Below are 12,796 nucleotides of genomic sequence, written 5' to 3'. Positions count from 1 at the left end.
GGTGCTTTCTCGTGTGTCTCTCCCGGCAGCTTTCCATCTGCGCCCCACGCCGTGACCACTCTCCTTTCTCTCCGGGCTGCCCTTCGGGTGCATCCTGCAGGTGCCTCCCAGCCTCCCCATCGCTGGTCCTCCCACCTTCCTTCACAGATACCTCCTCCTCCCCTGCCCAGAGTGTCCGATGTCCTCACTGTCCACCCCTGTCCTTCTGCTCTTGTCGCTTGGGGTATTCCCCGTAGGGGGCTAGCCACAGCCAGGCCACCTCCAGGCCGTGGGGTACGGGCTGCCTGGTCTCTGCAGGTGCCCAGACTCGTGTCTCTCTGGCAGCCCTTATGTGTGCAGGGCCACCCTCACGGACAGCTGCCTCCCGGGCCCACTCAGGACGGCCCACAGCCCCCTCCTTCAAGGCAACAGGCTGGCCTCACCTCCCCCCACCCAGTGGGCCCGCCCCGCACCCCCGCATCCCCATCCTGGCAATGGGCACCGCCCAGAAATCACCCATCCTAGACTCCTCCTCCCTCCAAACCAGCCGATTCCCCTAGTTGGAACAGAAAACTGTTTCTGGAAAGCAGGGTTTCTCAAGCTCGGCACCATGGCCACTTGGGGCCTGGCCATTTTTGCGGCGAGGCTGCTCCGCGGATCGTGGGCCGGCTGGCAGCATCGCGGCCTCTGCCCCTGGATGCCCACAGCAGCCCCGAGCCCAGCTGCGACCACCGGTCATGTCTCCGGGCCCTGCCGCGTGTCCTCGTGCCAGCACCGCCAGCAAGGGCCGGGTGGTGAGGTTTCCAAGCTTGGTGGGCTCAGCTGCGCCTTGAAAGGCCAAGACAGCACAGACACTGAGCAAGTGGGCACGGCTGGGTCCCCAAACCTTTACGATACCAGGGTGCACGCAGGGTTTGGTGTACCCCGTCCCAGGGCCATACTTCACTGGCTGCTGCTCTGGACTGCACCTGCTCCCCGGCCAGCTCCCCCTCCTTGCCCTGCCTCTGGCCTTCCTTCAGGCATCCCCACGTCTCAGCTGGACCTCCACCCTCGCCTGGCCGCCCCAACCTGATTTCTTAGGTATGGCTTCACCCCGTTGCCCAGAAAAGCAGAGCTCACGTCAGCTCTAACTAGGAGGGCTGTATCTCCGGTCAGGCCCTGTGCCCAGTGCTTTAACAACTAATTTAAATTTCCACAGCAGGTTCGATGAGTAGAGATGATGAAACTGATTCGGACAAGGAACTCGTCCCAGGTCACGCAGGTGTGCGTGGTACCCCGAGCCTTCGCCTTCACCTTGATAGCACACAGGCCACTTGCCGCCGACACTGCACCTGCCCAGAGCCCTCCCCCACTACTTCCGTCTCTGCCCTTTCTCTGGGCCCCTGGGCACAGGCGCAGGATGGAGAGGTGGCCCTAGACGCCTCGGGCAGCACAGACCAGCCCACCCATCCTCGGAGGTCTGTGCACTGGCTGAGCAGGAATCCAGGCTGACAGCCCCAGGGGGCAAAGCAGAGTGAGGTGAGCTCGGAAACAGAGACCACTGGTCCTGAGGATCCTACAGGACTGGCTGCCTTCATCCCACAGGTTCCTTTCTGTATCACACTTAAAAATCCATTAAAAATGAAAAGGAATATACGTCATTTCCCATAGAAATGCTGCTCCGCAGATTTCTGATTGATCTATTCTTTACCCAAACCTGAGAATGTCAGGATACTGCCTAGAGCAGCAAGGAGCCCTTCCGAGATTTCTGTGGACACAGCATCTCCAAAGGAGGAGAGGAGAGGAGAGGATGGGACGGCAGGGGAGGGGATGGGGGAGGGGGGAGGGGAGGAGAGAGGAGGAGAGAGGAGGGGAGAGGAGGGGAGAAGAGGGGGGAGAGGAGGGGAGAGGAGGAGAGAGGAGGGGAGAGGAGGGGAGAGGAGGGGAGAAGGGGGGGAGAGGAGGGGAGAGGAAGGGAGGGGGGAGGAGAGGAGAAGAGAGGAGGGGAGAGGGGAGGGGGAGGGGAGGGGAGAAGAGGGGAGGAGGGGAGAGGAGGGGAGGGGAGCAGAGGGGAGGGGAGGAGAGGAGGGGAGAGAGGAGGGGAGGGGAGGGGGAGGGGAGGGGAGAGGAGGGAGCAGAGGGGAGAAGAAGGGGAGGAGAGGGGGGAGAAGAGGGGAGAGGAGGGGAGGGGAGGGGAGCAGAGGGGAGGGGGAGGAGAGGAGGAGAGAGGAGGGGAGGGGAGGGGGAGGGGAGGGGAGGGGGGAGGAGGGGAGCAGAGGGGAGAAGAAGGGGAGAGGGGGGAGAAGAGGGGAGAGGAGGGGAGGGGAGGGGAGGGGAGGGGAGCAGAGGGGAGGGGGGAGGAGAGGAGGGGAGAGGAGGGGAGGGAAGGGAGGGGGGAGGGGAGGGGAGAGGAGGGAGGGAGAGAAGGGGAGAGGGGGAGAAGAAGAGGGGAGAGGAGGGGAGGGGAGGGGAGCAGAGGGGAGGGGGGAGGAGAGGAGAAGAGAGGAGGGGAGAGGAGGGGAGGGGAGGGGAGAGAAGAAGAGAGGAAAGAGAAGAGGAGGAAAAATCGCTGCTGGCACGAAGCAGGACAAGACAAAGGAGGCCAAGTCCAGGGCCACGTGGGCTACCTGCTGTCCCGTTTCCGTCTGTACCTCCGTCACCTGCCCAGTGCCGCCCAGTCCAGGGCGGGCAGCATTCTCGCCTCCCCGCTCGGGCCAGCCGGGATGGGATCGGTGCCTGGAGCCAGGCTGGGGAGAGCTGGACGGCTGCAGGGGCCTTGCCTGCTCCCCGCCCACCCAGGGGGCAAAGCCCCCAGACACCGGGATGCACCCCTAGGATGCCGAGTGCGGCTGCTCACCGGAAGCTAAGTGCTCAGACGCTCGGGGACCCGCGGCACATCGTTCCGAAAGCCAACAGGCCCTGGCTTCCCCCTTCTCCCTTCCTGTTGGGCCAGTGAGATTGTGTTAAACCTGCAAAACCTGGTTGTCAGCAAGGGTTCGGTCCACACCTGCTGCTTCTCTCTGGTCCTCCAAGAGGTGGAGTCAGGACACGCGTGGACACAGGCAGCCGACAACGGCAGCAGGACGGCCAGGTCGGGCAGTAGGGTCTGCAGAGCGCAGGGTCCTGGGCCGGCCCTGGCGTCTCACTGGGTGGGGACAGGCTGAGCTGTCACTCAAGAGTCCAGCCAGAGGGGCTGGTGGGCTCTGATCGGCATAATCTGAGGGAACGTTAATAAAGATGCAACTGGGTCCATCCTGGCTCTTGGAGGTTTAATAAATACTGGGGACTGGCCGGGGGGCTGGGGGAGCTGGAGCCCAAAGCCAGGGGGCCCCCCGAGAACCGGGAGACCAGAGAAGACAGCTTGTAGAATTTAGTTAGAACAGCAACATCCGGTGGGTTGTCGCCAAGAGGCAGACACGGTCCAGCGTCCAGGAACGGAGGAGCGGCCAGCGCCACGTGGTCTAGCCACACAACGGAGTCGTCCTCTCCATAGGGAGGAGGAGATTCTGACCCACGCCACACTGTGACCCCTGAGAACATCATGGTAAGTGGGAGACGACCGTCACAGAAGTCCACACAAGGCAGGGTTCCAGGACGGGCCACCCCGGAGGGCAGCGCAGGGGTCACGGCGGCCGGGGGCACGGAGGGGCATCGAGGGACTGCCCACAGGTCTCATTTTTTTGGATAAAATGTTCTGGAACCAGATAGAGGTGGTGGTGGTTGCACAACGTCGTGAATCTGCTAAATATCACGGAATCGGGGACACTTTAAATCATGCCCATCGGAATCCCGGCTGGGCTAACGCGCTGTGTTACGGGGCACACTGAGCAGTCGGAAGAGACACCTTCACTAAAAAGCTGGTACACGCTGTACTTCAGGTACAAGCAGGAGTGAACCCCTAGAGGACCAAAGGGACCTATGTGCAGTCAGGGAAAGGAGAGGAGGAGTCAGAGGAAGAGGGGGTGATGGAAGAAGCTGATGGAAGAAGCTGTGAGCAGGAGGGATGGGTGAGGAGGAGGGAGGGATGGGCGAGGAGGAGGGAGGGATGGGTGAGGAGGAGGAGGGAGGGATGGGTGAGGAGGAAGGAGGCAGTACTGGTCAGAGGCAGGGACCGAGAGCCCCAGGCAGGCGCTCCTGCTGCAGCAGGGCACCCAGGGGAGGGTCAGGGTGGGACCACCCTGGGCACTTTTTAGGGCTCTAAAGACCCAACTCCAGCTCCCTAAGCAAAACCAGAACAGACTGGGCGCTACCCCAGGCAAGCCGAGGGAGGACAGGGTGCACCGGCCCTGGAGACCCCTGGATGCAGACGCTCAACGCCTTCCGGCTCCGTCCCTGCGGGTTGGGCCCGAGCCACCGGCGCACTTGTGCACAGCGTGTGAGCACAAGCATAACCGTGAAGGCGCCACCTGCATGCAACTGCAGCTTCTCGTTCCCATTTTACGGAGGAACAAACTGAGGCACCACCTAGGGCCGGCTGGTGGGGGCCGCACGGCTGTGAGGCATTCTGACAGGTTCTCCCCCAAGAGGGTCCTTGTCCAACCCTCTAAAGCGACACCCAGCTGCTGCATCCCCCCGCCCACCCCCGTGTGCACCCCCGGGGTGCGCTCACCGCTCACTGTGTGCCTCCCGGCAGGCAGCCAGATTCTGGGTCTGTAGGATCTCAGCCCGGCCTGAGCCAGCACCTGCGGGCCAGGCCTGGGCCGGGAGACACTGTCGGGGTCCCGCTGGCCTGGGCTCACCGGGGAGCTGCCAAGTCGGGGTGCTGCTGGCTCCTGCTGCCCGCCACGGGCTGGGCCACCCCCACGCTCGTTCACATTCACCCTGACACCTGCTCACGTGTGGTACCCAGAGGAGTTTCCACCATAACCTGGCATCCCAACTGGGCGGACGGATTCCTGGTGACCTCTACCCACACCTGCCCGCGACGAGTACGTGGGTTGGCGAATCCCTCTGAGGTCAAAGGATCCAAGGCAGGTGGAGCCTGGTGAGCAACATCTCTGTCAGGTCCAACCAGGCGCCAGTGGACTCTGCTACGCTTGGGTCACTTTTACTGATGGATGATTCTAGAACCCTGTTCAACCCGGCACCATCCGACCCCAGATGGCCTGCTGGGGGCCCCTACGTGGGGGTGCTGGGGTCAGAACTTTGTCTGACCTGGCTTTGATCACTCTTCGGCTTCTCCGAGGCCCCAAGCTCCCTCCCCTGAGCCATGAAGTTAGCGACGAAAGGCAGGCTTGCCCCACCTCTCCCCGAAAAGATCAAGGACAAATCTCCCGAGAGCGCTTGCAAACTGTAAAGCGCTGCGCCAAATTTAGACAGAACACGAAGCTACGGAGAGGAGCTCTTCAAACGCTGCGCGAGGACATTTCTCTCCGGGATCTGACCCGGGCCCCAGAACCTCAGGCACCCTCCGTTAAAAAGCCAGCCTCCTTTGAAAGCGGCTTCATGAACTACGCCGCTTCGAGGCTTCGAGACCTCAACACCGTGTGGCCTGAACAACTCGGGAGGCCCCGGGGACGGCCTGTTAGGTAACGTGGACGCCGGGCCTTGGCCTGGGTGCTGGGTTCCCACTGACCACCCGTGGAGCGCCTTGGGCGTGCAGGTGTTGTTCCGAGTAAGCCCAAGCTCAACTAATATCTAAAAAGTTTCCAGAAGCCAAGGCTCCCTCATTCTGTCAATGGGCAAACGACCTCTGGGTTTCACAAAAAGCCAAAGAATCTATGAGAAGGACATGGAAAGAAGAGATTTAACTGGTTCCTGTCCAGTTCTACGTGGGTTTCAGCTGAGCACTGCACCCCCGGGGGACATTCGGTGCCCCCGCTGGGCCCTACCCCGCTGCTCTTACTGCCCACTTATCTGCAAGCCTGTCTCGTGCCTTCTTCGCAGTCAGGAGCTACGGCCTCCTGGGAGGGTGCAGATACTCTGAGAGATGCAGTAAGAGCTACATTTTCTTTGCAGAAAACCACCTGCACCTGTGACGTTCTGCTGGGACCCTCCAAGAGGACCTTGCTAGGAGGCCCCGGGCTCCTGGGTAACTACACCTGCTCGTTCTTGACAAAAAAAAAAAAAAAAAAAAAAAATGACATTTGGCAGGACAAGGCACCACACAGAGGGTGGACACGACCCGAGGACACCCCGGCCAACCTAAGGCATCAATCAATGACCATTAATTTCGCCAACAACCGAAGGCAGAGAGAGGGCTGCACATTCCAGCTCCTACGGGGAAGAGGGACGGTAAATAGTATTTATGGGGACGACAAGGACAAAAGGAAAAAGGATCAAGTTGTGTTTACCGAGCAGAGTCCAGGGTGGCCCAGAGGTGGATGGGGGTGGGGGTGCGGGCTCCCTGTTCACAAGCAGCCAGGGCGACAAGCACACCACAAAGGTGCGGAGCACGGCAGGCCCTCACCGGGGTGGACAGCCGAGGGGGCAGCCCCCTGACCTTCAGGGACAGATGATGGCCAGGTTGTGATGGGAAGACGCTGTGACCTTGGAAAAACGCTGTGACCTTGGGAAGATGCTGTGACCTTGGGAAGACGCTGAGCTTGGACACATGCTGGCTTTTTAAGTCTCGGCTTCTCCTTCTGCCCAGTGCAAAGCTTTGCCTCTTGATAGAATGGAAACGGGGTTCTGGGTGCATCACAAGTGGGAGCTTCTCAGCCTGGCAGCCTACAAAACACGGCCGGAGTGCGCCGGGAAGACGCAGGCTGGTCCCTCCACGCAGCCATCTCGCAGGCAGCTGCTCACCTCTTGGAAAGAGGGGCCCCAAGTTATTCACTCTGGCCAGCGGGGCCTGTTAATCCGTCTTCTGACCTTTGGGACCCCCCAGGACGGCGTGAGGTGGGGAAGGCAGGGTGCTTGGCATATGGCACGAACCGAAACGTCAGTGGAGGGCCGTCCCCCTGACCACATCACCCACATGTTCAGAGGACTGATGCTGATGCTCAGGGGGCCCTCGATCAAGACACAAGAGAAGGAATTTCCAGAGATGCTAAATGGCCTGCCCAAAATGATGGGGAGGTACCAAATTCCCAAGGAAGGAGGGGCGGAGGGAGGAGGGGAGGGAAGGAAGCTGCACACAAGCCCAGGTGAGGATGAATGCAGGTCACCAGCTCGGTGCCCCGGAGTACCAGGCAGTACCATCAGCTGTCACGGCCTGGCTCCAGGACACCCCCGCAGCCCTAGATCAGCAATGGACACCCCTCCAGGGGAGCCAATCCACAGCCCACCTGCTGACCCAACCCCAGAGGATGGGGCTCAAAAGGGTTACCTGGCCCCAGCCGCCTCTGAGTGCTGGAAGCCCAGGAAATGCAAAAGTGAACTTTCAGCTGTGGCAGGGGTGAGGGGGTGAGGGGGTGAGGGGGGGCAAGTCCCACAAAGGACTGCAGCCATTCCTGGGCCAGGTGCATAGGTGTGTGTGTGGGGGGGGTGGAGGAGGAGACAGGGACATGCAATTCTTGAAAAGCAGCTGCACTGCTCAAATCCTGGTTCTCTGGACGCCTGGGTGGCTCAGCGGTTGAGCGTCTGCCTTCGGCTCAGGGTGTGACCCCGGGGTCCCAGGATGGAGTCCCGCATCAGGCTCCCCCAGGGAGCCTGCTTCTCCCTCTGCCTGTGTCTCTGCCTCTCTTTCAGGTGTCTCTCATGAATGAAATCTTTAAAAAATAATAATAATAAATAGAATAAAATAAAAACCTGGCTCTCAGGTCCTCTGGGACCTGCTGTGCTCAGTCTGGATCCTTCCAATCACTTCTCTTTCTCTTGAGCGAGATCCGAGAGCCTATTTAATTCCTATGGATCTTTAAGAACTTTCTAGACACGGGTGCCGTTTTTACAGACAAGGAAACTGAGGCCCAGGGAAATTAATTTATGCAAAATACGCCCATGGACTCAAAATTCGTCCACACTTAGAAAAGACCAAAGGGCTAAGCTCTTTGCACACTTTTCTGACCCAAGAATAAAATACAATCGCTCTGCCCTTCCCAACGCCCCATCGGCGTTAAATAATGAAATAACCGGGAAAGATCCAGCCGGAGAGATAGGCAAATTGGGGTTTTCTGATTAGACCCCGGGAGCTCTTTGTAGACGGAGCCGGTTTCAGCAAGAGGCTGGGAGGCGCTTGAAATAAACAATGGTGGAGGCTCCCTTCACTCACACTTTTATCTCCAAACCCTCAAGTATGTCAAAAATTTCTCATCTGTCCCCAAGCCCTCCCTGCTTGCGTCTGAGGAGGGCAGGCAGGGGGGTGGGGGGGTGGGCAGGACGGGGGAGGGGGACAAGGGGGATGAGGCTGACACATGGGGGGGATGGGGGGGACAGGGGATGAGGCTGACACACGGGGCCTCCGAGAACGCAGCCCCCGTGGCCAGGGCAGCTCAGCGCTCGGGCGAGCCGGGCCTTGTCACCTGTCCGCGTTCCCCAGGCTCCACGTAGCTGCCCCGTGACCTCGCTCACAGTCAACTGCACTCGCCGCTTAATGAGGTGGCGCTGATGGCAGATATTTTCAGGCAGAGGTTTTGAAAGAGGCCGAGCAACGTCTCAGGTTCGACGCCTGGCTGGGGGGCTGCCCTCTGCCGGCTACTGGGTGACCCTGGGACGATGTGAGGTCAGACCTTGCCCCCGGGGGCGTCCACGCAGGCCTCAGCAGGTGCAGACTCGGAACCTCTGGGTCACCTGGCCAGTGACGGTGCAAGCAGGCCTGGGGGTCAAGCCGTGAGGTATGCTGGACTGAGCTGCCCTGCATCGAGGACATCCGCAAGCAGGATCTCCCCTCGTACAGCCCGGGGTCCAGTTCCATCCTCAAAAGTCACCGCTTCGTAGTTGCCTGGGGGATGGGCGCAGGGGCCATGGGAATAATTGCTTCACGGGTACAGGGTATCCTTCTGGGGTGCTGAAAAGTGGGAAACCAGCAGAGGTGGTGGCTTTGGGCATCCAAGTGGGCTCCAGGACGGGGAGTCTCTACTTCCCAATGACTCTACTTAGAAATAACGCCCTGAACTTGAATGAGGTGCTCCCTGGAGCCTCACCTCTTCTCTGTGAAATGGGCAGGACAGAAGCTTCCTCCCCCGGCGGTGGCAAAACTGTGGGAAGGAGCCTCGGCCTCCCCTAGGGAGGAGGACCCGGGCTGTGGCCTTGGCTGGCACACCCCCCGAGGAGCTGCAGGCCCGAGCGCTGGTATTTGCCGCTCACCCAGTCACTCGCACTGGTCTTCAAGCCAAGAGGAAGACTCAGGGCTCCTTCCAGCTGCCTCACGTGGTCTGTTTTTAATTTTTTTAGCAGTGGCCTTAAAGCCGGTGTTCTTTTATTTTTTTATTATTTACTTATTTTCAGGTGTTTTAATAAACTATTTCTGGTGGTGGTAACAAGGAGGTCACTAACGTGGATGCTCTAACCCAGAATTTGCTGGAAGTACATGCAAATCACAAAATCAGGCATGAGCACAACTCGGGACGCACACGTTGAAACCCTGGGAAGCCTCACCCACTTCACAGTGAACTTGAGATAAATCAGATCTTGACTATTAAGGATGCACAGAGAAAAGTGCATTTATGTTCTTGGTCGGGCCGGGGCGGGGGGCGGGGGGCACAAAAACTGGCCACATGTCACATGTGTCGAGACGAGATCTCTTTTTCTGCCACAGTCAGTGGACGATTTCTTTAAGCACTGGAGGACACATGTCTATGTCCCTAAGATTTCAGCCTGACGGCACATCTGCTACCCCCAAACAAGAAAGGGTGGACCCCTGCCCCTGCCCGGCTCCTGGGAGCCCTTTACATGGGGATGGAGACAATGGGCACGACTCGGGCTCATCTCCAGAGAGGAGGCCCTGTCCCACCAACCTCTTCCTCTTTCCAGGCATCTTGCCACCCCGGGAACCCTGGTTCAGTGCCAGAAAAAACCAGCCACATAAATACCGCTCAGGTTACTGCTGGAGCAGGCGATGCGTCCCAGGCTGACGCCCCCATCAACCTCCTCCAGGCCTGACTCGGGACGGGGTGGCCTGCATTGCCAAGCTGTGCCCTAAATCCAGACCCAGTGGGGAGACCACATGGGGGTCGGGCAGCGAGTCATGTTGTACAACCCCCTGGTGTCGATCAAGTTTATCTAGAGAAAAGGAACCAAGGCGCCGATCTGCTGGTGGATCTCAGAAACCCTGGCACTCCCGCCGGTGCCAGGCCAAAAGAATGCGAGGAATTTGGATGCCTTTCGGCTGGGTTTGCCTTCAGGGCAAGGGGCTGTACTTATAAGGCAAGGACAGAAGTATTTTAAGTCCTGAGACCTCAGTGCAGGGCAGGGAGGAGTGACCCGGGACCAGAGAGCTCCTGAATTCCTCACATCACTATATGGAAAGCCCCCAGGGCCAGAGGCGCAGGCATCCCAAACATTCGGTCCTAAAGCACATGCAGATCCCAGAAAACAATGAGACTGCTAGAAAAGGTGGGGAGGGGAAGAAGAAGGATCCCAGTCATCTGTCAAGGGGAACAGAGGATGCAGGAGACTTAAAGAGAAGCCTGGAACAATCCAAGCCCTGCTCACTTTATTTGAAGGGCTGTTATTACTCACACATGATGGGGAAGGACGGGGTAACTGAGCTGTTCCCCGTGAACTGCCCCTCCTCTACCCAGTGTGTGCAGAGGATCCATTTAATTTTATCTGATCCTTTCACCCAGTGAGGATGCATGTGCGTGGCTTTTCAACCCAGGAAGGCTGTGTAGACGACCCCACTGAGGTGAGGGTTCTATTGCTGACCAAGGGGGTCAGAATAAGAATCAAGAGCTGCTACGATCTCACCTGTGGGGGAAGTCCGGGCCACGGGGCCACGTACAGACTTGTTCCGTCACTAGGTTGAACACCCGAAACCAACGGAACGTATGTCAACTGCCCTTCAATCATAAAAGGGGGGTGGGGAACATCCAAGAAAATCCGCGAGAACATCCTATAAGGACACCATTCACTCTTCGGGGCCGCTGCAGAAAGCCTGTTCTGCTGCTGTGTTCCCGGGACAGACGGGACGGAAGTCCTCCCAGGGCCCCGGGGTGGGTGAGCCGTGGCCGCAGCGGCAGGGAGCTCGGTCAACCTGCACCTCGTCACTGGTGGTCATTGTTCGGGAGCTCGTAACCCCTTGGGTTGTAAGAATAACTCCTTTGTGCAAACACAAAAGGGACAGCCAACCTGGGCTCTGCCCCATGGCGGTTGGGGCTCAGAACAAGCTGCCCGTCTGGTTTCTGGGTAGAGCCAGAGTGTTCCATTGGTGGCACCAGAAAGGGAAGTCACTGGTGCCATCTGACCTTTCCGAGTTGGGGACATTTGAGAGCTGATGAGGATATGAAGACAGAGCCATGAGGGAGAGGTTTGCAGTGCACTAAGAGGCCAAGAAGCTTCTGGAAGGGACTCCTCCCATCTGAGCCACTGTGCAGGCATATGGGGTCCATCTCCCCACTCGGGTCTGTGCACATCAGCCACGACACAGCGGTCCCCATGCAGCAGGCCGAGGGTAGCTACTCAAGCCAACACCCAGCCCGCCTGGCTTACCTATGACAGGCCACCGGCTTCCTGACGTCAGAGCGCAAGTCCCAGGACCCGGCCTCCCGTCCACAGAAGGCAGAGGCTGCAAGAAGAAAGGGGAACATAGGCTTCAGAGCCTCGGTCAGCAACACCTCACGCGGGTGCCTCCCCACTCCCACGTCTAGAGTGAACCGCGCCCCGAGTTGCGTTGTCACAGTAAGGTGGGGACCTGGGTGCTGTGATGCAGGCCCCAGATGCGCCTCCCATCCCAGCTGCTGGAGCGAGGCCTGCAGAAGGGCCCGGTTCTGCAACCGCCCCCTGGAGACCGCCCCTGGAGACCCCCTGGAGACCGCCCCCTGGAGACCCGTCTGGATGTCAGTCCCCAGCTCGTCTCTCCCTTCCCCAAACCCTTCCCCCACTCCCTCCCCAGGCAGGCCACCCTCCCCACCCCACCCCACCCCCGCTGATAACGTGCAGAGCCATGGGCCTTCGGGGTTAGGGTTAGATCCGGAGCTCCTGCGGGTCTCAGAGGCCTGCCCAGGCGTTCCAGGGGCGCTGGCCCCAAGCACGCACCCCAATAAGCGTCTCACGCAAAGACCAGTGTCACAGTCAGCTCCCTGGGCAGCCCAGCCTGCCCCTAAAGCTTTTTTTTTACTAATTTTTCCCCCAAGTCTGTCTTCCCTCACCTGCTGTTACCTCTGCTGCAGAGACCAGCAGTCTTAGTTCAACAGAACAATCTTATCAGCTAAACCCCCAGACACACATTCCAGTCTCCCGCCAGCAGTGGGGCTTCCTCCTCGCACACCACACGCCGTGACTCGGGAGGGGGTTCGGGTCCCACTTAAGGAACGTGACACTACAGAGGCCACACCCCTGAAGGAGTCCATAAGCCAGGACGGCACGAGAGAGGAAGGGGACCGAAGGTCACCACTGCGGGCCGCCCCCTCGGCCACTGGATCCCGGCCCCCGGTGTGGACAGGAGGATCTGCGGCTCTGGGCTTTCCGGGCATCCTGGACCCTTCACATCGTGAAATGTGCGGCTGAAACTGCCTTCTGGATGCCCTCCGGAGGGCAAGGCCACCCGGCCTGCGACACTCCCGCCCCTGCCCCTCTCCCCTCCCAGGGGACACACAGCCCCGTACAGACCACAGACCCTCCTCCGCGTGAATACTTCACATGTGATGGGAAGGAGCACCGTGAAGCATCAGTCCCTGGGACTCCGGGGCCGCTGGCTGGTTTTCAGGATGCTGACCCCCCCTGCACCCCACCCCGCAGCCCCCACCTGGGGTCTCAACAGTAAAACGAACTCCAGATGCACAGAAAGGCGTGAGGTCGG

At 59.6% G+C, this 12,796-nt stretch overlaps 1 protein-coding gene across 5 annotated transcripts in view; it reads right to left on the bottom strand.

Annotated features, from left to right (window-relative positions):
• SH3BP4 (SH3 domain binding protein 4) overlaps positions 1 to 12,796 on the bottom strand; it is an 83,336-nt gene that overhangs the window by 35,104 nt on the left and 35,436 nt on the right. For all 5 annotated transcript variants that reach the window (XM_049101067.1, XM_049101066.1, XM_025463525.3 and 2 more), the window contains one exon: positions 11,488 to 11,563. The gene's annotated coding sequence lies outside the window, so the exon portion shown is untranslated. The remainder of the gene's footprint in view (positions 1 to 11,487; positions 11,564 to 12,796) is intronic.

The sequence above is a fragment of the Canis lupus genome, chromosome 25 (assembly GCF_003254725.2).
Source record: "Canis lupus dingo isolate Sandy chromosome 25, ASM325472v2, whole genome shotgun sequence".
NCBI lineage: Eukaryota > Metazoa > Chordata > Mammalia > Carnivora > Canidae > Canis > Canis lupus.
The sequence above is the reverse complement of the archived record's forward strand: the minus strand, read 5'-3'. Positions and strand labels throughout refer to the sequence as shown.